Source organism: Mesoplodon densirostris, chromosome 11 (assembly GCF_025265405.1).
Source record: "Mesoplodon densirostris isolate mMesDen1 chromosome 11, mMesDen1 primary haplotype, whole genome shotgun sequence".
Classification (NCBI taxonomy): Eukaryota; Metazoa; Chordata; class Mammalia; order Artiodactyla; family Ziphiidae; genus Mesoplodon; species Mesoplodon densirostris.
Window position 1 is genome coordinate 25,180,607 of NC_082671.1, and position 19,437 is coordinate 25,200,043.

Genomic DNA, 19,437 nt, shown 5'->3' on the forward strand with positions numbered 1-19,437 from the left:
AATTAAATACAAAAATAAATTCCATTATTGCGAGGTATTTTATGGAAGACCTAATGTTAGTATTAATATAATTCTGTCTAAATAATACTTTGCATTTTCTTCTTGTTCTGCCAAATCATTGTAAAGTCAGGAGTCGAAGATGAAAATAGCATTCTTCGAGAGCTCTGCCCCATCTTAGATTATTAGAGTTATTCATTCTACAAATATTTTTCCAACACTTATTATGCATGAGACACTGTGGGGACATGTCCTTTACTTCAAGGGCAGACACATACATATTTGTAATATGAAGCAGATTTGTGATTTGGGAAGAATGGTGATTTCGTCATCCATTCGTTTAGCAAATGTTACTTCATTCACGGTATGAGTCAAGTACTGTCCTTGAAGCTGCGTATATATCATTGATCTGGGCTTTGAAGGATGCATATAATTTCAATAGGCAGAGATTGGAATGGGGAAAGATTCTGAAGGGAGAAAAATGCTTGGAATAAAGGTGTAGATGTGGGAAAGAGGATGGCACCATTAGGATGCTCATTCTTGTTGGAAGGTTTTGTATGTGTTGTTTCCTTTGCCAAGAATTGCTCGCCTTGCTTCCCACTGCCACTCTCTTCCACTCCCTTATCATATAAACTCGTGTTTGTTTTATGTGTCGTTTCTTACTTTAATGTTTCTTTTTCTGGGAAGCCTTCCCAGAGAACCTTCTCACATCTATGTGCACCTATTTTCTGGCTTTCATGTTAGACTGTAAGTTTTGTAAGGTACTATGTCTGTTTTTCCTATTGTTATGTCTTAAATGCTGAACACAGTGCCTGGCTTACAGTTGGCCCTCAGTAAATTTTGTAGGAAGAATAAAGAAAAACAGATGAATGAATGAATGAGTGAATAAGTAACTGAATAAATGACTAGGGTGACAATGGGAGTGAATAGGAAGACTTGAGATAGTGATATTTATATGATGGTTTAGGATTTTCAGTGTGCTATTATGTTTTGTTTATTGTAGGTAGGGCAGCTACATTATTCTTGTCATACAGATGATGAAATGACAATTTATAAAAAGTTTTGGAGTTTGAGACAGATAACTATGTTTAGGAGTGAAATTTATACTTTCAGGTTCTATCTCAGTTTATTTTTAGTAACTCTATTTTTTGAAAAAAGCATCAGCAGGACTATCTGACTGACTGGCTGTGAGGGTGAAGGAGGAGTCAAAATTGATTTTTAAGGTTACGAGCCTCGGTTCTGGAAGGATGGTATTACCATGAACAGAAATAGAGAATTTAAAGGAGTTGGTTTGGGGCAGTATGAGGCCTTAATGAATTTGTCTTAGACATGACTATTTAAAGTACCTAGAGTTCAGAGAAAGGTGGGCCGGAGTTCTCGGTTTGGGAGGTTTTCCATTGATATGACAGTTGAAGTTGTAGGAGATCACTGGGGGAAGCAACATGTAGAGAGAATAGCTTTAAGTAGAGGAATTTGGATGTCTATAGTTAGAGAACAGGAGGAAGAAAAAGAGACCAGAGACTTGAGAGATAAGGAGAGTAGGGGCTAGTGCAACACAGACATAAGGAGTAGAACATTTCGAAGAAGGCATGGTCACTGATGTCAAAGGCTGTAGGGAGGTCAGTGAGATTTGAGACTGAGAAAAACCCACAGACAGTCCTAAATGTCATTGAAGGAAATGGTTTCATCAGAGTAGAAGTTGAAGCCAGATTGGACTTCTTTACTTTGCATGAAAGCAGGAGGAGTGTTTGTTTTCTTATAGTTATTGTGGCAATGTATTAAAGAATTGTATATTGTGAGCAACTTATTATTATATGTCACATCTCTATATATCTGTATATTTGTAGGTCAAGTCCTCAAAGCCTAATGAACTAGAATTAAAGAATAACCCCTCTAGTGTACACACACACACACACACACACACACACACACACACACACACACACACACACACACACACACACACACACACATTGTCACTGAAAAAATCAGACCTGAAGAAAGAACTCTTTTTGGATTTCCTCAGTGACTTGCAGAAGTAAAGGAAAACAAATCTGGCCAAGAGCTGAAGTTAATGGCATGTTAGGTGTTTGCTCAGCGAAAGCAATCTTCCTCCTTTGTTGAATATAGTTTGTCTTTCTCTGGCTGCTGGATTCTGCCTCTGATTCAGGTATTTTGAAACTGTTTAGATAAGAGTGATGTGCACAAGCTGATTAGCGTAACAATTTAATCACTTCCGCACTAAATCCAGAAAAGATAGAAACTCTTTAAGAGATGTAAAGCAGATTCTTTCTAGTTTAAGAAGACTAGTATTCTCCTTTTGTCTGTTTTTCTATCTATACTCTAGTTGTCTGTAATCTATATGAAAAATATAAGAGATGACTATTAGCCAAATTTCACCACAGCATAAAATCCAAGAAGATTATTCAGAAACATTTGGTTTAAATTTTTAAAGTGCTTTGGGGCGAATAGAAGTGTTCATTCTTGGGGTTAGGATAAACGATTGTGTAAGTACGGAGTGTAGTGGCTTAGTGTGCCTAGTGATTATCCTGCTTTAGGGCTGGTGGTTAGTTGGAGGATGATTTCATAATAGCAACTGGGATAATTTGTCTCTCAGAATGTCTGTTTTTAGCCTTCAATACTGTTAATGAATTGAGGTACCTTGGGACGTGCATTTTTCTGTAATATTAGCATCATTTATGTAGTGAGAACTTTTAAAATACCAGATTATATGCAATGCTGATAATGAAATTAAAAAATTGCCAGTCAGAATAAGTGAAATGGTCATGTTGGTTCTTTACACAAATTATTATCTCTAGGCCCCTCCCTCATCAGAGGTGTGGCATCTAACTTATGATATGTGTCTCTACACTTCCTTTGTCAAAGGAGTTGGAGAATGTAAGTGATGAATGAATATGAAATTATGAATCTCCTTTTTTCCTCTTGCCTTTACTCTCAATAAAAGTGTGATGATTATTATTTCATTTCAGTGAAAGCTACTCGGTGAGAAGAATTGCCTCAATCATTTTCCTCCCTATTTCATAGCCTTACCTTCTAGCTTGTCTCCATGGCTGTTGTTTGAAGCCTGTGAGCCAAACTGTGATCTACATTGTTTCTAGATGATGTCTGTTCCTGTTTGCCATTGCTTCTGGTTGTCACACCTTCCCTCAACTCCTGTCTGCTTACTTGAGTCTTATTTTTTCTTTTAAGAAAAAACATAGTGTTTTCACTGTTGGTTCCATATCTCATAATTGCTCCTCCTTCTGAGCTACTGTATCATTTTTTTCTGCACCATTTGCTTGGCACTTAGCTTATGCCAATTTGTATTTTCTTAAAATTGTGGTAAAATACATATAACATAAAATTTACCATATTAATTAGCTTTTTATTAATAATTTTTTTTATTGGAGTATAGTTTATTTAAAATGTTATATTAGTTTCTGCTGTACAGCAGAGTGAGTCAGTTATACATATACACATATCCACTCTTTTTTAGATTCTTTTCCCATATAGGTCATTACACAGTATTGAATAGAGTTCCCTGTGCTATACAGTAGGTTCTTATTAGTTATCTATTTTATATATGATAGAGTATTTTATATATAATATATAAATATATGTATTATATGTATAGTATTTTATATATAGTCAATCCCAATCTCCCATTTATCCCGCACCCCCCCACCATATTAATCAATTTTAAGTGTACAATTCAGTATTTTTAATTATATTCACATTGTTGTGCAGCTAATCTCTAGAACTTTTTCATTTGTGAAACTGAAACACTATAGCCATTAAACAATAACTATCCAATTCCCCCTCCCCCCAGTCCCTGGCAACTATCATTCTACTTTCTACCTCTAAGAATTTGACTACTCTGGATATCTCATATAAATAGAATCATCCAGTATTTTTCTTTTTTGTGATTGGTTTATTTTACTTAGCATGATATTCTCAAGGTTCATCCATGTTGTAGCATGTGTCAGAATTTCCTGCCTTTCCTAGGCTGAATAATATTATATGTACAGACCACATTTTGTTTATCTGTTCATTCGTCCGTGGACATTTGGGTTGCTTCCTTTGGCCATTGTAAATAATGCTAGAACATTGATGTACTAATTTGTATTTTTAAAAATATGATTTTATCAGTATGACTTCCATCTCTGCATGTCTACTTTAGTCTAAGCCTTGGAGGACAGAGACCATGTTTTAAACATTTTTGAATCAAAAGTACCTAGTATAGCATTGTGCCTTGCTAATCAGTAATTGTTTCTTGATAATTAATAGTGCAGATTTACTTTCAAGTAACTCTTTTTGCTTATCTTAATTCTTTGAGGGTATTTAAATAGTTTTTTAATCACAAGTTAGAGGAAGGCAAACTTAAGCTTTCTTTAAAAATTATAGTAATCTTGGAAATCTTAGATAATTATTCAAAGATGGCTAAGAAGCTATTTCCTCTTGGGCTCAGTTAACTTTCCTGGTCAGAATTCCCAATTCAGACAAATAACCTGGGGATAATGGTTAGTAAGAGTAGTCACAGATTCTCAGAAAGAGAGAACAGCTATTTTGCTATTTTTTTTCTATTTTTTTCCCTGGTCCTACAGTGTGTCGGCAGATAACAGTAGAGGACAGCAGAGGTTAGACTAAATTTTAGTTCAAAATATTAGGAGTCTAGAAGCAGCAATAATAGTATCCAGTTCTTTTACGTCCTTTTAAAAATATTCTTCTTCTAAATATTTTTCCCAAAGAAAAATCATTCAAGATTTTTCATAGCATAAGATATCAGGAAGTTTTTGAATTTGCTTCTCATAGAACTATATTTTTTAGAAAAAAATTTTTTTTTTGGCTAAGAAATCCCTTGTTTTTTCAAAATCATTCTCAAACAATTAACTATCTTTTGTAAATTTTTATAAGACTGGTAATACTCTGCCTTTTAGGAAACTAACTTTTCGAAATGAATGTCTATCTTCTGATATACACGTGTTTATGTACATACAAATGCAAATGTATATATATATATCAGAATGTAGACATAAATAGATAGATAGATATTCTCATTTCTTCCTTTTTCTCCACTTTTACCTTCCAGTGCAAGTTATCTTTCCTACCATACCCTTTTGAAGGAAGTACTCTATCTTTACTTGACCTTACAAGTTCTAAGAACATTAGACTGTTAGTCTTAGTTTGGCTTTAGTACATTTTTTTTTTTTCTTTTTCTTTTTGCGGTATGTGGGCCTCTCACTGTTGTGGCCTCTCCCGTTGCGGAGCACAGGCTCCGGATGCGCAGGCCCAGCGGCCATGGCTCACGGGCCCAGCCGCTCCGCGGCATATGGGATCCTCCCAGACCGGGGCACGAACCCGTATCCCCTGCATCGGCAGGCGGACTCTTAACCACTTGCGCCACCAGGGAGGCCCTAGTACATTTTTTATTATGTTTTCTGATTGCAGCAGACCCAAAGTTTCAGAATCCATGATATTTATTTAAATTAATTATTTAGCTTGTTTGTTCATTCACTAATTCACTCATTTATCACATGTTTGAAAATATACTGTGTATCAGACACTAAGTGCCATGTGCTGTGGACCAACTTATGCCACTTTTGTGATACCGTATGAAACGTGTCATCTCAAATGACAAGGTGTCTCATGAAATGTAATGTTAATACTAACAAGTGCTTTTATCAATAACTTTAGTTTCAAATCTGTGATAGAGGTTGCATGAAAAGTGTATTAGGTCAGAAATTGTTGTCATGTTGCCATTGTGTACAGTGTGGGTGGTGCTGTTTTAGAGGCAAATGACTGTTCACTTTTTACTTTAAACTGTATAAATATAAATTGCCTAGAAGGCGAGGTGGGAGGCAAAACCTTGAATACTGTCCTTTCCAATATGTTTCTAAGTTCCTTGCAGCACTACACAGACCACATTAGACTGCATTGACCATCAAAGGGAAAAACAAGTGGTCCAGATAGATACTTTAATCCAAATTAGCTCCTTCGAAACAGCTTATATAGAGGGCAAACTAAACTGTCTTTTCACAAGCCGACCCTTTAGAAGGAATAATGGGAACTGGACCAGCAGATGTTGAACTAAATAACTTAGATGTGGTTCACTTTGCATCTGGAGCTATTTGCATACAAAGCCAACAGGAAAGTTCAAGCATTTTTCTCAAGACATTGGCAGAGAGAAACCTGGAAGACAGATGCCTTTTTGATTTCATGGTTCAGTTTTTCCATTCTCCATTCTCCTGGCCAGGAAAACCTAGGACAACAAACCGGCCATTTTGTTAATATCCCATTACTCTCCTTGCTAACCCTGTTTTTCCAGTAGAATCTGTTACACATCTATAAGAGCTCAGAACCTGAGTCCACACATTTTTGTTTGAGAAAAAATTGTGGTTTTTTTTTTCAGATTAATCTGTGGTTTGCACATAGGGGTAGTAAACATTAACTGAATTCATTGGTCTGATCTATATTTGAGGTAAAATTTGAAGGTGACTTACTCCATATTCACATACTGTATTATAATAGGCAGTATAGGTAATGCTTGAAAACTTTTGTCACTTCTACTTTGTATCCACGTTGGACATTTTTTGCCGGGACATAAACTGGATTTCCATTGTGGTCTAATAATTTTGTAATATTGTGACACTGGGTATTTGAATGGAAGATTGCCAGATAGCTTCTTTTTGCTACTTCTTGTATTTTTTTCTTACCTCCCAGATTTTTAACTCACCTTTATTTTTTCTGGAGCCAGTTTTTATAAATAATGATTAAGATGGTAACTTCTATAAAGCTGTGAGTTATGGCTGTACATGTAAGTATCAGTCCTTATGTGGGTTTTCAGTAATTTATGACAATTTCTGTTTTCATTAATGCATATAATAGGAAATATATTAGTGATATTTATAATGACTTTGAAGATTAGATTTGTAATGTGGTTTACAATCAAATATCTCTGGCTATGGAATGAGGAGTTCTGCTTTTTGCCTTCAACTAACTGTGTAACTTCCCTGAAATTCAATTATTTAATCTGTAAATTGAAGGGCTAGACGATATCTAAGCGTTTTTCCAGATTTTTTTTTTTTTTTTTTTTTTTTGCGGTATGTGGGCCGCTCACTGTTGTGGCCTCCCCCGTTGCGGAGCACAGGCTCCGGACGCGCAGGCTCCGGACGCGCAGGCTCAGCGGCCATGGCTCACGGGCCCAGCCGCTCCGCGGCACATGGGATCCTCCCAGACCGGGGCACGAACCCGTATCCCCTGCATCGGCAGGCGGACTCCCAACCACTTGCGCCACCAGGGAGGCCCCGTTTTTCCAGATTTTGAGTTCCAAGTTTATTTGTAAAATTTTTTCTGATTACAATGTCTGTAATATGAGTAGCTTCCACTAGGTGAATCATGGTACCTCATTTTAACTGCATGATCAAACTGACACAGTACTAATGTAATAAATTACATTTAGTCTAAAAACATAGCTGTAAACATAGAACACAAATGTTACTGTGAAGAACTGTAGTACTGAAAAGAAACTTGGTCCTTTTCTATGTATTTTAATTATTATCAATTACTGTTTAAACTCATTTTTTTCTGGTGTTTTATGGTACAGTCTTTATCTCTTTTATCTGATTCTGAACTTGCTTATTAAAAAGACAATGGTTTGATTTTTAGAATATTACAGAATACATGTACACATTTTTAAAATAGAGTTTTGTAGAGATTTTTGCACATTATTAAAAATGATAAAGTCTTGGCCTCTTTTTTCTATAAGATGAAGGTAGTGCTCTGGTTCTTGATGATCACAGTGCTAAGTTAGCCACCACCACCACCACCACCAAAAACTTAGGCTCTGTCTTGCTCAGTAACAGTATAAGTCATTGTCAAATGCTCTTATAACAATATATAAATTTCTATATAGCTGCCCTTCTGAATTATGCTTCTTTGGCCTCAGAAAATATACTTTTTATTGTTTCTGACAGACAGGCAGACATACTCACATGTAGTACAAAAGGCATGAAAGAAAAGGGAAATAATATTAAAGGTATACAGTGAACATTTCTCTTTTATCCTAGTCCCCTAGTCCCATTCCCCTAGACCACTAGTCCTACTCCCCTGATAAAACTTGTTTTCATTTTCTTTTGTAACCCTCCAGGTTTCTTCCAGGCATATAAAAATGTGAATGTATCCTCCTCTTCTTTTTACACAAATCATAGTATACTGTATATACCTGCTAACGCCTCTTGCTTTTTCCCCACGCTAGTAGATGTTGCTACAGGAGTCCTTCTAGATCTTCCAGATTCATTTTACTGGTTGCATAGCACTCTTTTGCATGGATGTACCATTATTCATGTTACCAGTTATTTTACTCCCTGTTTTTTGCTGTTACAAGTAACCCTACATAGAATATATATAGATATATTTTTTCTACAGGGAATATTTTTGTATGTATTTTCCGTGAAGCTATTTTAATTTAGATGATAATATTACATTGTTCCTGTGACTTAATGGAAAGATCAGTTAAAATTAACAAATAGTTCATTTATTAATTTTACTAAAATGAGCACAGGACAAACATGTTCTCTAACTCTAAATAATGTCATATTTTATATTTATATGGTCACACATAAGACAATGTTGGTCACATTGAAGGTGATGCTAATTTTCTGAGTATGTTGAAAATAAAATCTTTAGCTGACTATGAGCAAATTAGCATGGTAGGTTGAAATACTCTTTAGTTGTCATATTGTATTTTTTAATGTGTCAAATAATGTTTATTGCAACATTGTTTATAATAGCCTAAACTAGAAACAACCCAAATGTCAATCAAAAGTAGAAAGTTTAATATTTTGGGGTATATTTATATAATAGAATACCATATACCTGGAAAATTAACAAACTACCACTGCACATAAAAACATGAAGGAATCTCATGAACCATATATACTGTTCTCACAATATCTTTAAAGGATCAGTAAGAGGTCTCAGTTGACAAACTGTTCTGTAATTCAGGTCCTAGTGCTAAAATCTGATGTCTAGAGTGTCAACCTCCCTTTGGAGTCATGGAATTCTTGTTCTTCACGAGGATGAGGGCTCCGTGTTTTGGTCAGAGAGCTAGGCTTAAGACCAGTTCATAGTGAGCCCCATGCCTGAATCTGCCAAAGGGCAGAAGTCATCATCACGCTGTTTGTTCACTCAGGATGGCATGGGGTAAAGAGGGGCAAGTAGACTTTAGATCAGGGAACTGTGGATGAATGGTGCAGTATGTGACTAGGAAAAATTTCTGACTTAAATTATCTGAATGGAGGTCAGAGGCAAAGGCCAGACCTGGAGCTAACAGAGCTGCCTATGTCCCTCTCCCCCTTTACACCTTTACCTCTGAGATTCTTGTTTTAGACTCCTAAGCCTAGCTCTAGCTGGAAACAGTAAAATCTTCTACTGTGGGAATTTTCAGATGGCCAAACTGAGGATTGAGGGGCCCATGGGAACATGACACTGACAGGACAATAGGACCAGCATAACCAGAGGTTCTGACAGATGTGCCCTGCTGTACACTTGGCTCGATGTCTCTGGACTGTTATCTCTCATGAACACTATTGCTAATATGCGTACTTTGTGCTCACTCAGGTTGAGTTTTCGAGCACTTCTTCCTTCTTTTTGAAGTTTGGGTATTTGATGTTCTGGAATAGAGCCTCCAACTCTCTGTGCTATTCTATTCTGTAGACGTTGTGTTTCTGGTGCTTCCTCTTTAGGGAGTACCATGATTTCCTGAGATTTTTGAATCTTCTGTTCCTGCTCTGTTCCTGTTCCCTCCTTGTGGTTTTCTGATCCACAGCCCACCCATCAGCAAATACTGTAGGTTCTAAGTTTAATTAAACTTGGGGATCTTTTCACTTCTCTCTGCTTCCCTAGTTACTACTCCAGTCAAAGCCACTATCATGTCTTTTCTAAATGACTTCAGGAGTTTTTTCCCACTCTGAACTCTCTTAGCGCCTTTCTTTAAGTGGCACCCAGAGGCCTGGGCTACAGTGAATACTTAGTAAATGTTGGCTATTTGTGGAATTTGATTTTACAGTTTAGAAGTGTTTGGGATTTTTTCATTTTTGTGGATTCCTGAATATCAAAGTATAAAACTTATTATTTGACTATAATTTTAGAGATTGTAATTTTGACCTATTATTATAATGTTTCCCTGAATATTTGTATTATTCTCTACATTGAGAACTAAAGATTGTGCCTGTTATTAGGATATTATCTTGAATAAGTCGTAGAAACTCATTGCAGTTAAAAAATTCTGCATGATTTGGGCATCATTATTGTGTCTTATCAAAGTATTAATCCCACTCTGATTTCCACAATTAATTTATGTGATACAGCCCATATTTATTAATTTTTTCTTTCTTATTAAAGCATTGCTGAGGTGAGGATCCAATTATTTTTAATAATGTCATTGTGAAAAAAATTTCCTTCATTTAAATTATAATTGAAAAATCTTTTGAGGTTTGTTTTCTTGAATTGAATGTGATAAAGACTAATTTTATTGTGGACCTCCTCAGATAGATTGTTTTGGATAATGTACCTTTAATAATGGCCAAATAATTTTAGGGTAAATGAGACAGAGATTGCTTAAAGTACTTAGAAATTAGAAAGATGCTTAGGAATATATTTTAGAACTGTAAATACATAGTGATATTTTTACCTAATCTTAATGCTATAGAAAGTTTGTCTGCCTGACATGAAGGTTTTGATTATTTTGTATCTATCACGTCTGAGGTCAAAATAAAGGAAAGTGGGTAAAAGGTGCTTCAGCTAATTTGGATAGAAATTTTAATTTAATTTGTCAGACATCACAGAGCTGACAAAATATTGTAATAAATTTCACATGCAGTTTGGTTATTATGAAACCGTTTACCCAAGCTAAATCAACTGTTACTGTCTTTTTCAACCATTCCCTTGACATTTATGAACATACAGCAAGTAAAACAAAAGGAAATTTTTGCTGATAGAATTGCTCATTTGTCTAGTGAATAAAGAGTTATTGATTTTATCAACCTGTTAGGTTCCTAAAGGAACATTCTATAGTATTTTAATCCTTGGTCTTTATGATCTAAACACACATACTTTGTTTTGATGGAATGTTTGAAGAAATTTTAAGAATTTCATTTCTCCTAAATTTTTAAAGATAGATTAGATTCTCATTTGGTTACCAGTCATTTTGTTTGAAGTCAGGGCATGAGACTATTTACTTCCTTTTGGTTGTGTGTCCCCCTGCCCCTCCCCGCATTCAAAGTATTTATTGTGTGCCAAGTCCAGGGGGAACAATGGAGAACAAACAGGATAGACAATGCTATGAATTTGTTAAATTAACATTTGTCAAGTACAGCACAGGCTGCCTCATGGTGAGTTGCATTCAGCAACAGACCACAAGAGAAACTGAAAGTTTTATTACCCACAGGTCCTGGAGGAAGTACATGGCATGCCTTGTGGGGCCACATCAGGTCAAGATAGAGTGCAGATGGAGAGTGTGAAAGAATCCAGGGTCTATGCTTTTATTAGGGTCCCAAGGTGGAGGTTTTAGGGGTTCCAGGGCTAAGTCTGGATTGGATGGTTCATACCAAACGACAGGGAATAGTAAACTCCATGGGGGTCTTATCAAAGGGGTACAAAAAGAGAAGGCCCTGGGGGGGGGCGGGGGAGACTGTTGATCACAAAGGCTGTTGGGGAAGTCACATTAAGAACTTAAATTTGCTTGTGACTCTATGGGCTATTATCTAGGGAGTGCTTGCCCAAGAGGGCTAGTGGCAGTTTAAGGTCTCTGCAGGCCACTTTGCCAAACAAAATGGGTGTCGAGGCAGCAATACGGTGGAGTAGCTTAGCTAAACTCTCGACATACAAGATATGTGCCTTCACGTGTCTTGCAAGCTTGTAAGGTGCACAAAAATTAAATAATTACAGATAATTATTTAATTATAACTAAGATATCTTTTTTAAGGGTAGATACAGGGTATCAGGATAGTAGAAACAGAGAGTGAAGTGGACACTGCATTATAGCTGGGAAGTATATCAGACCACTATCTGAGTCCAAATAGGGGTCAACAGCCCCCCCCCCAAAAAAAAGCCTATAATAGGGAGGCAGGCTTATCTGAAAGAGCTGAAAGCTTTGCAGCAGAGAAGAGGGAGATGGAGAGAACATTTCCAAATACTAACTTTTGGGAATGTCAACATTCTTAATTTTATGTTTATTTCCTGATTTATTAAAATCTTTTTCATGATTGTTATTCTCTTTGCTCTATTTTGTTGGGTTTATTTTTGCATTTTTCCTAATTAAAAAAAATGTTGATGCCTATCTCTTTAATTTTAACCTTTCATTTCAAATATAAGGATTCAAGGATATAATTTCCCCTCTGATTATTACTTTAGCTGCATCGTGCCAGTTTTGATTTTTTTAAAAAAATCCTCCACTTATATATATTTTCTAATTTGTAGTCTGGATTATTCCTTGAGTTATTTTAAGAGTATTTCTTAATTTCTAAGGATGGTTTTTTTCCTAGTTATTGTTTCTTGATTGCTTTGTTGCTGGAGAAAGTAGTTTAATACAAATTCTTTGTGATTTGATGAGACTTGCTCTGTGGCATAATGCTATCTGAGAATGAGCAGCATTGATATCCCCCAGGTGCTTGTTAAAAATACAGAATCTCAGGCTGCATTCCTGACCTACTGTGACAGAGTGTGTGTTTTAACAAGATCCCCAGTTAATTAATGCTTATGAACATTAAAGTTTGAGAAGCACTGCTGCTCTGGACCTATGTAGATACTGTATTCAACAACTGCAGAGTACACTATATGATAGTTTATCTAAATATTAATTTGTAGCAATGTGGCAGTCTCTTTGTGTTGGTGGATTTATAAACTTCTTGTTGAAGCTCTGTAACTTTTCACTTTTTCTATTTTGAGATTCTGTAACTAGGTACATTCATATTTATAATATCTTTTTGGTATATTGAACTTTTTATTATTATGTAGTCATCTCTTTATATCTGTAGAATTAGTTTGTGCCCCAAATCCATTTTGTCTGATAATAAATCCTGCAGCTTTATTTTCATTAGAATTCAACTGGTATTTCTTTTTCCATTCATGTTTTTCAGTCTCTTTGTATACTTATGTTTTTTAGATATGTCATTCATAAAGAGCATAAAGATAGATTTTGTTTGTTTATCCAGCCTGATAGTCCTTGTCTTTGAATTAGAATATTTAGTACATTTATATTTTAATGTAATTACTGATGTACATTTTTTCCCCCTACTATTCCAATTTTGGCTTTCTATTTGTACTGCCATTTTGTGTTTCTTTTTTCTTCTTACTTTTTTTGAATTAATTTTCTTGTTTCTTTTTTCTCATGCTCTACCAGTTTGGAAGTTACGCACTCCGCTTCTCTTCTTTTGGTAATTTCCTTGGAAATTTTAACAAGCATCCTTAACTTATTAAAGCCTTAAACAAATGAGTATCTTTATCCTCCTCTTGAAAAGTACAAAAAACTGTGAGACATTTGAACCTCAATGATTTCTTCTTGTTATTATGCTATTTTTTTCTAGTATTTTTTACATATATACTCAGAATCTGCATATATATTTATGTATTTAATATATATTTAACTCCACAAGGCATTGTTGTTATTATTAGTGTTTTATGTAGATGAAGTATATTGGATTTACCTGCATATTTACCATTTTTTCTTTATTTCTTCTTGTAACTTAGACTCTGCATCACAAATCATTTGAGGTGCATCTTTGAGAATTTTCCAGAGAGAGACTCATTGTTGGCAAACTCTCAGTATATGCTTGTTTGAAAATGCTTGTCCCTGTCCTTGTTGGATAGTTTGACCTAGATGTTTCTGAGTTGACAGTCATTTTTTTCCTCTGCACGATGTGATTATTACTCCTCTGTCTTGTAATTTCTATAATTGTTGTTGAGAAGTTAGTTGGTTCCATTAATTACTGCTCCTTTGAGGGTAATTGGTCTTTTCTTTCTGGCCACCTTTATGATTTACTTATTCTTTGTAATTCATGTTCCGTAGTTTCACTGTGATGTAGCAGGTATGGATATCTTTTTATTTACCTTGCTTAGAATGTGATGGGCTTTTTGAATGTATGGGTTGAATCCATGGATTTAAGAAGTGTGATAAGCTACAGATTCAAGAAGTGCAGCAAATCACTTATGGAAAATTCTATCACTTCTGGAAAATTATTAGCCATTAGCTCTTTCTTTTTTTCTTCATTTAAAAAATTTTTTTAAATTAATTTATTTAATTTATTTTATTTTTGGCTGCAGTGGGTCTTCGTTGCTGCACGCGGGCTTTTCTCTAGTTGCGGAGAGCGGGGGCTACTCTTCATTGTGGTGCGTGGGCTTCTCATTGCGGTGGCTTCTCTTGTTGTGGAGCACGGGCTCTAGGCCTGTGGGCTTCAGTAGTTGTGGCATGTGGGCTGAAGATTTGTGGCTCGCGGGCTCTAGAGCACAGGCTCAGTAGTTGTGCATGGGCTTAGTTGCTCCGTGTCATGTGGGACCAGGGCTCAAATCCATGTCCCCTGCACTGGCAGGCGTATTCTTAACCACTGTGCCAGCAGCGAAGCCCTATCTCTTCCGATATTAGTTTTGTTCCATTTTCTCTTTTCTCTTCTTCTGGAACTCTAAAATTAGATAAATGGTAATTTTTAAAAACTCTATCTGTGTCTGTTAACCTCTTTTTCACATTTTGACTGTGCTGTAGTCTGATTAATTACAGATGTACTTTTCATTTCACTATGCTTTTCTTCATTGTCTAAGTGATACAAAACCTATCCATTGTTTATAATTTCAGTTTTCTTTCTTCCTTCCTTTCTCTTTCTCTTCCCTTCTTCCTTCCCTCCTCCCTCCCTCCCCTCCCTCCTACCTCCCTCCCCTCCCTCCTTCCTCCCTCCCTCCCTCCCCTCCCTCCTTCCTCCCTCCCTCCCCTCCTTCCTTCCTCTCCTCCCTCCCTCCCTCTGCTCCTTCCTTCCTCTCCTCCTTCCCTCCCTTCTTCCCTCCATCCCCTCCCTCCTGATAGCTCCTGCTGTGTTTAAATTTCTAAAAAAGAGAATATAATGGCATCCACTTTGGGTTTTGGCATATGGGTTTAGATATATATCTTTAAGAATATGTTGCTATCCTAAGTTTCTTTTTAATAGTATATTCATCATATACTACTGGAACAGTAGTTCCAGGATTTTTTTAATAAAAAATTCTTTATTCATGTATTCTACTTCCTGATGCCTGGTCTTTGCTAATTTCACTGAAAGTAAAAAAAAAAAATATTGACATGAAAAATTAAGCAAATGGGCTAGATTCTAACAATTAGTGTGTACATTTGTATATTTTAATTTATTTCAGAGTCTTGTATCATCACTGTAATATATTTGCTATGGCCTAATTAAATATGATGATGTCAAATGTGCTTGTATTAAATTTTTTTTCTTAGATCCATGAACTATAGAAATCATAAATCTGTATCCCTTGATTATTTAAGAACATTTGGTATCTTTATATTAATTGAATATTTAATATATGCATATATATATAGATATATGATTCTTATAATCTTTGAGTTACATTTCTTTAGAAAGAGAACATATTGTTATTTGTCAAAAAGGTACTGTTTAGAGTTTAAACCTGATGTCATTTTGGATTCATTGGGTGTAAACCAAAGAGATATACTTGTTTCCTAGGTTCTCTTATGGTTAAAGTAAACTTAAATAGGCAATCATACTTAACAAGTGTATAATGAAAATAACTAGTATCTTCTTTCTCTTGATGCGATGGATATGAATATATGATTTTTTTACCTCTGGAAAGTAGTTCACATTTTCATGTTTCTCTTGTACACATTTGTATAGTTCTTTGTGTAGCTCATAAAGTGGTAAACAGCTGGGCTGAGGGATAGGCTGTAATTTTTGCTTTACTTAGAGTGCTTAGTCCATCTCTTAGGTTTCTGAGCCTGAATCAGTCTTCTTGGGGCAACTGGATTTTAAAGTTTTCATAGAAGGGCAGTGTTTTTAGAAGGAAGTATAGAAGTTTGGTCAAATTTGATTTAGAAAAGCTGTTCATTGTTTTGCTTATTGAAAATATTAGCTAAGACTTCTTTGTAGATTAAAAAAAATCTTACATAAGAGTCCATACTATAAACTTTCCTGCATTTGTCTGTTGAAATTTTTATGTATATTTTTATAGCTTAATATATAGTTATTACATGTGTAATTTAGAGAAATTTCAGCTTTTTGTTTTTAGATTTTTAATGTTATAATTATATTTTACTTATTTGCTAAGATTTACAGGAAATTGACTTTCAAAGATATGCTATTAGTTTTCCTAAAGGCTAATTGAAGCCATATTTTATAAGCTCATAGCATATACTGATATATGTACAGATTTGGTAAGTAATATAAACATTTCTATGTAAGACCATGTAAAGTATACATTAACATTAATAAATGTTTTGGAACTAAAAATGCCTTATGTTCAACTATATTTTTATAAGAAGAAGCCACAAACTCACTTTCTTCATAGTAATTGAAAATTTTAGAGATTTATAAATGACTTACTATGATAAAGGGAATTTCTAATATTCATCACGAGTACTATATATACTATGTCAGTTAAGTTGGAGATTATTTTTAATGGAGTAATCTGTTTCTGGTATGACAGATGCTCTTTATTTTAGCTTTGTCTTGAAATGGCATTGCCTTTTCGTTAATCCAGTTATTTAACTTCAGCAAAAGCTGCGCACAACTGCATTGGTCAGTGCTCTTGGCCAAATTCTTCTGGTTAATGCATCAGCCCCTTTGTCATTTTCACTTCTATCAAACTAGCTCAGATTTATACAACATCTCATCTGAGCTATTATAAATATTGTCTTAACTGTCCCCTTTCTCTTATAATTCATCTTATACATGGTTTACAGAAGTTTTTATATAGTGGCATTCAAAACCCCTAAGTTCTTTTGTCTCACTTTCAAGGTCCATTATCTGGTAATGGCCTGACTATGTTGACTTTTCACTCACTGTCACCCTTGACATACCAGTGGTACAGTAAAACAGAAATTACTTGCTCTTCTCAGAACATTTTCCCAATGTATTGCTACCTCAGTTCTTTGTTCTAGTTTTGCTTTCCAGCTGAAATATTCCTCTCCATCTCTGTTCAAATCACACCCTTCCTTCAAGCCCTGGTTTAAATATCTTTTTCTCCACTGAGTTTTCCTCAATCACTTTTTCAACCCCCTCAATTCCTGCCAAATCTGGAAGTGACCTTTCTTTTCTATTAATTACTGTTTTGTTTATCTGTGGATTTTTCTGTTAAGTGTTCTCTCTAAGGTTGATGGTTATGGTGCTGTGTGCCCCAGGTTCTTTCCTACTTCTCTAAACCTTCCTCTTGGCTTCTTCACTTTATTATTATCTTTTCTCTCCTTTCTTCTTAAAAATTGTTTTCTAGGGTTTTATCCTTGACTTTTTCATTTTTCACTGATGAAACCTTTTAAGTGAGGATATCCAAGTTCGTGCCTTTACTCTTGCCCTTCTTTAGAGCTTCAGACTTATATTTTCAACTGGTCTTTCTGACCTTGCAGGCTCCATATGTACCTTAAAGTCAGCATGTCTGTAACATAACCTATCTCCCCTTTTACTTCTTCAAACCTGCACCATTCTATTTTTTTTCTCACTTAATAAAAATCACCATTCATTCATGCGCACAAGCCAGATATAATTATGCTATTCAAAAGTCTTCTTCTGCATCTATTGAGATGATCATATGGTTTTTATCCTTCACTTTGTTAATATGGTGTAGCACATTGATTGATTTACGTATATTGAAGAATCCTTGCATCACTGGGATAGATCCCACTTGATCATGGTGTATGATCCTTTTAATGTGTTGTTGGATTCTGTTTGCTAGTATTTTGTTGAGGATTTTTGCATCTATATTCATCAGTGAAATTGGTCTGTAACTTTCTTTTTTTGTAGTATCTTTGTCTAGTTTTGGTATCAGGGTGATGGTGGCCTCATAGAATGTGTTTGGGAGTGTTCCTTCCTCTGCAGTATTTTGGAAGAGTTTGAGAAGGATGGGTGTTAACTCTTCTCTAAATGTTTGATAGAATTCACCTGTGAAGCCCTCTGGTCCTGGACTTTTGTTTGTTGGAAGATTTTTAATCACAGTTTCAATTTCAGTTCTTGTGATTGGTCTGTTCATATTTTCTATTTCTTCCTGGTTCAGTCTTGGAAGGTTATACCTTTCTAAGAATTTGTCCATTTCTTCCAGGTTGTCCATTTTATTGGCATAGAGTTGCTTGTAGTAGTCTCTTAGGATGCTTTGTATTTCTGCAGTCTCTGTCATAACTTCTCCTTTTTCATTTCTAATTTTATTGATTTGAGTCCTCTCCCTCTTTTTCTTGATGAGTGTGGCTAATGTTTTATCAATTTTGTTTATCTTCTCAAAGAACCAGCTTTTAGTTTTATTGACCTTTGCTATTGTTTTCTTTGTTTCTGTTTCATTTATTTCTGCTCTGATCTTTATGATTTCTTTCCTTCTGCTAACTTTGGGTTTTGTTTGTTCTTCTTTCTCTAGTTCCTTTAGGTGTAACATTAGATTGTTTATTTGAGATTTTTGTTGTTTCTTGAGGTAGGCTTGTATTGCTATAAACTTCACTCTTAGAACTGCTTTTGCTGCATCCCATAGGTTTTGGATCGTCGTGTTTTCATGGTCGTTTGTCTCTAGGTATTTTTTGATTTCCTCTTTGATTTCTTCAGCGATCTCTTGGTTATTTAGTAACATATTGTTTAGCCTCCATGTGTTTGTGTTTTTTACGTTTTTATCCCTGTAATTCATTTCTAATCTCATAGTGTTGTGGTCAGAAAAGATGTTTGATATGATTTCAGTTTTCTTAGATTTACTGAGGCTTGATCTGTGACCCAAGATGTGATCTATCTGGAGAATGTTCCATGCGCACTTGAGAAGAAAGTGTAATCTGCTGTTTTTGGATGGAATGTCCTATAAATATCAATTAACTCTATCTGGTCTATTATGTCATTTAAAGCTTCTGTTTCCTTATTTATTTTCATTTTAGATGATCTGTCCATTGGTGTAAGTGAGTTGTTAAAGTCCCCCACTATTATTGTGTTACTGTTGATTTCCTCTTTTATAGCTGTTAACAGTTGCCTTATGCATTGAGGTGCTCCTATGTTGGGTGCACATATATTTACAATTGTTATATCTTCTTTATGGATTGATGCCTTGATCATTATGTAGTGTCCTTCCTTGTCTCTTGTAATGTTCTTTATTTTAAAGTCTATTTTTTGATTTCCTTTTGCATGGAATGTCTTTTTCCATCCCCTCACTTTCAGTCTGTATGTGTCCCTCAGTCTGAAGTGGGTCTCTTGTAGACAGCATATT

The 19,437-nt window shown here is 35.3% G+C and overlaps 1 protein-coding gene across 3 annotated transcripts in view; it reads left to right on the plus strand.

Annotated features, from left to right (window-relative positions):
• Positions 1 to 19,437, plus strand: part of CCDC91 (coiled-coil domain containing 91) — a 416,560-nt gene that overhangs the window by 96,034 nt on the left and 301,089 nt on the right. The window lies entirely within an intron of this gene.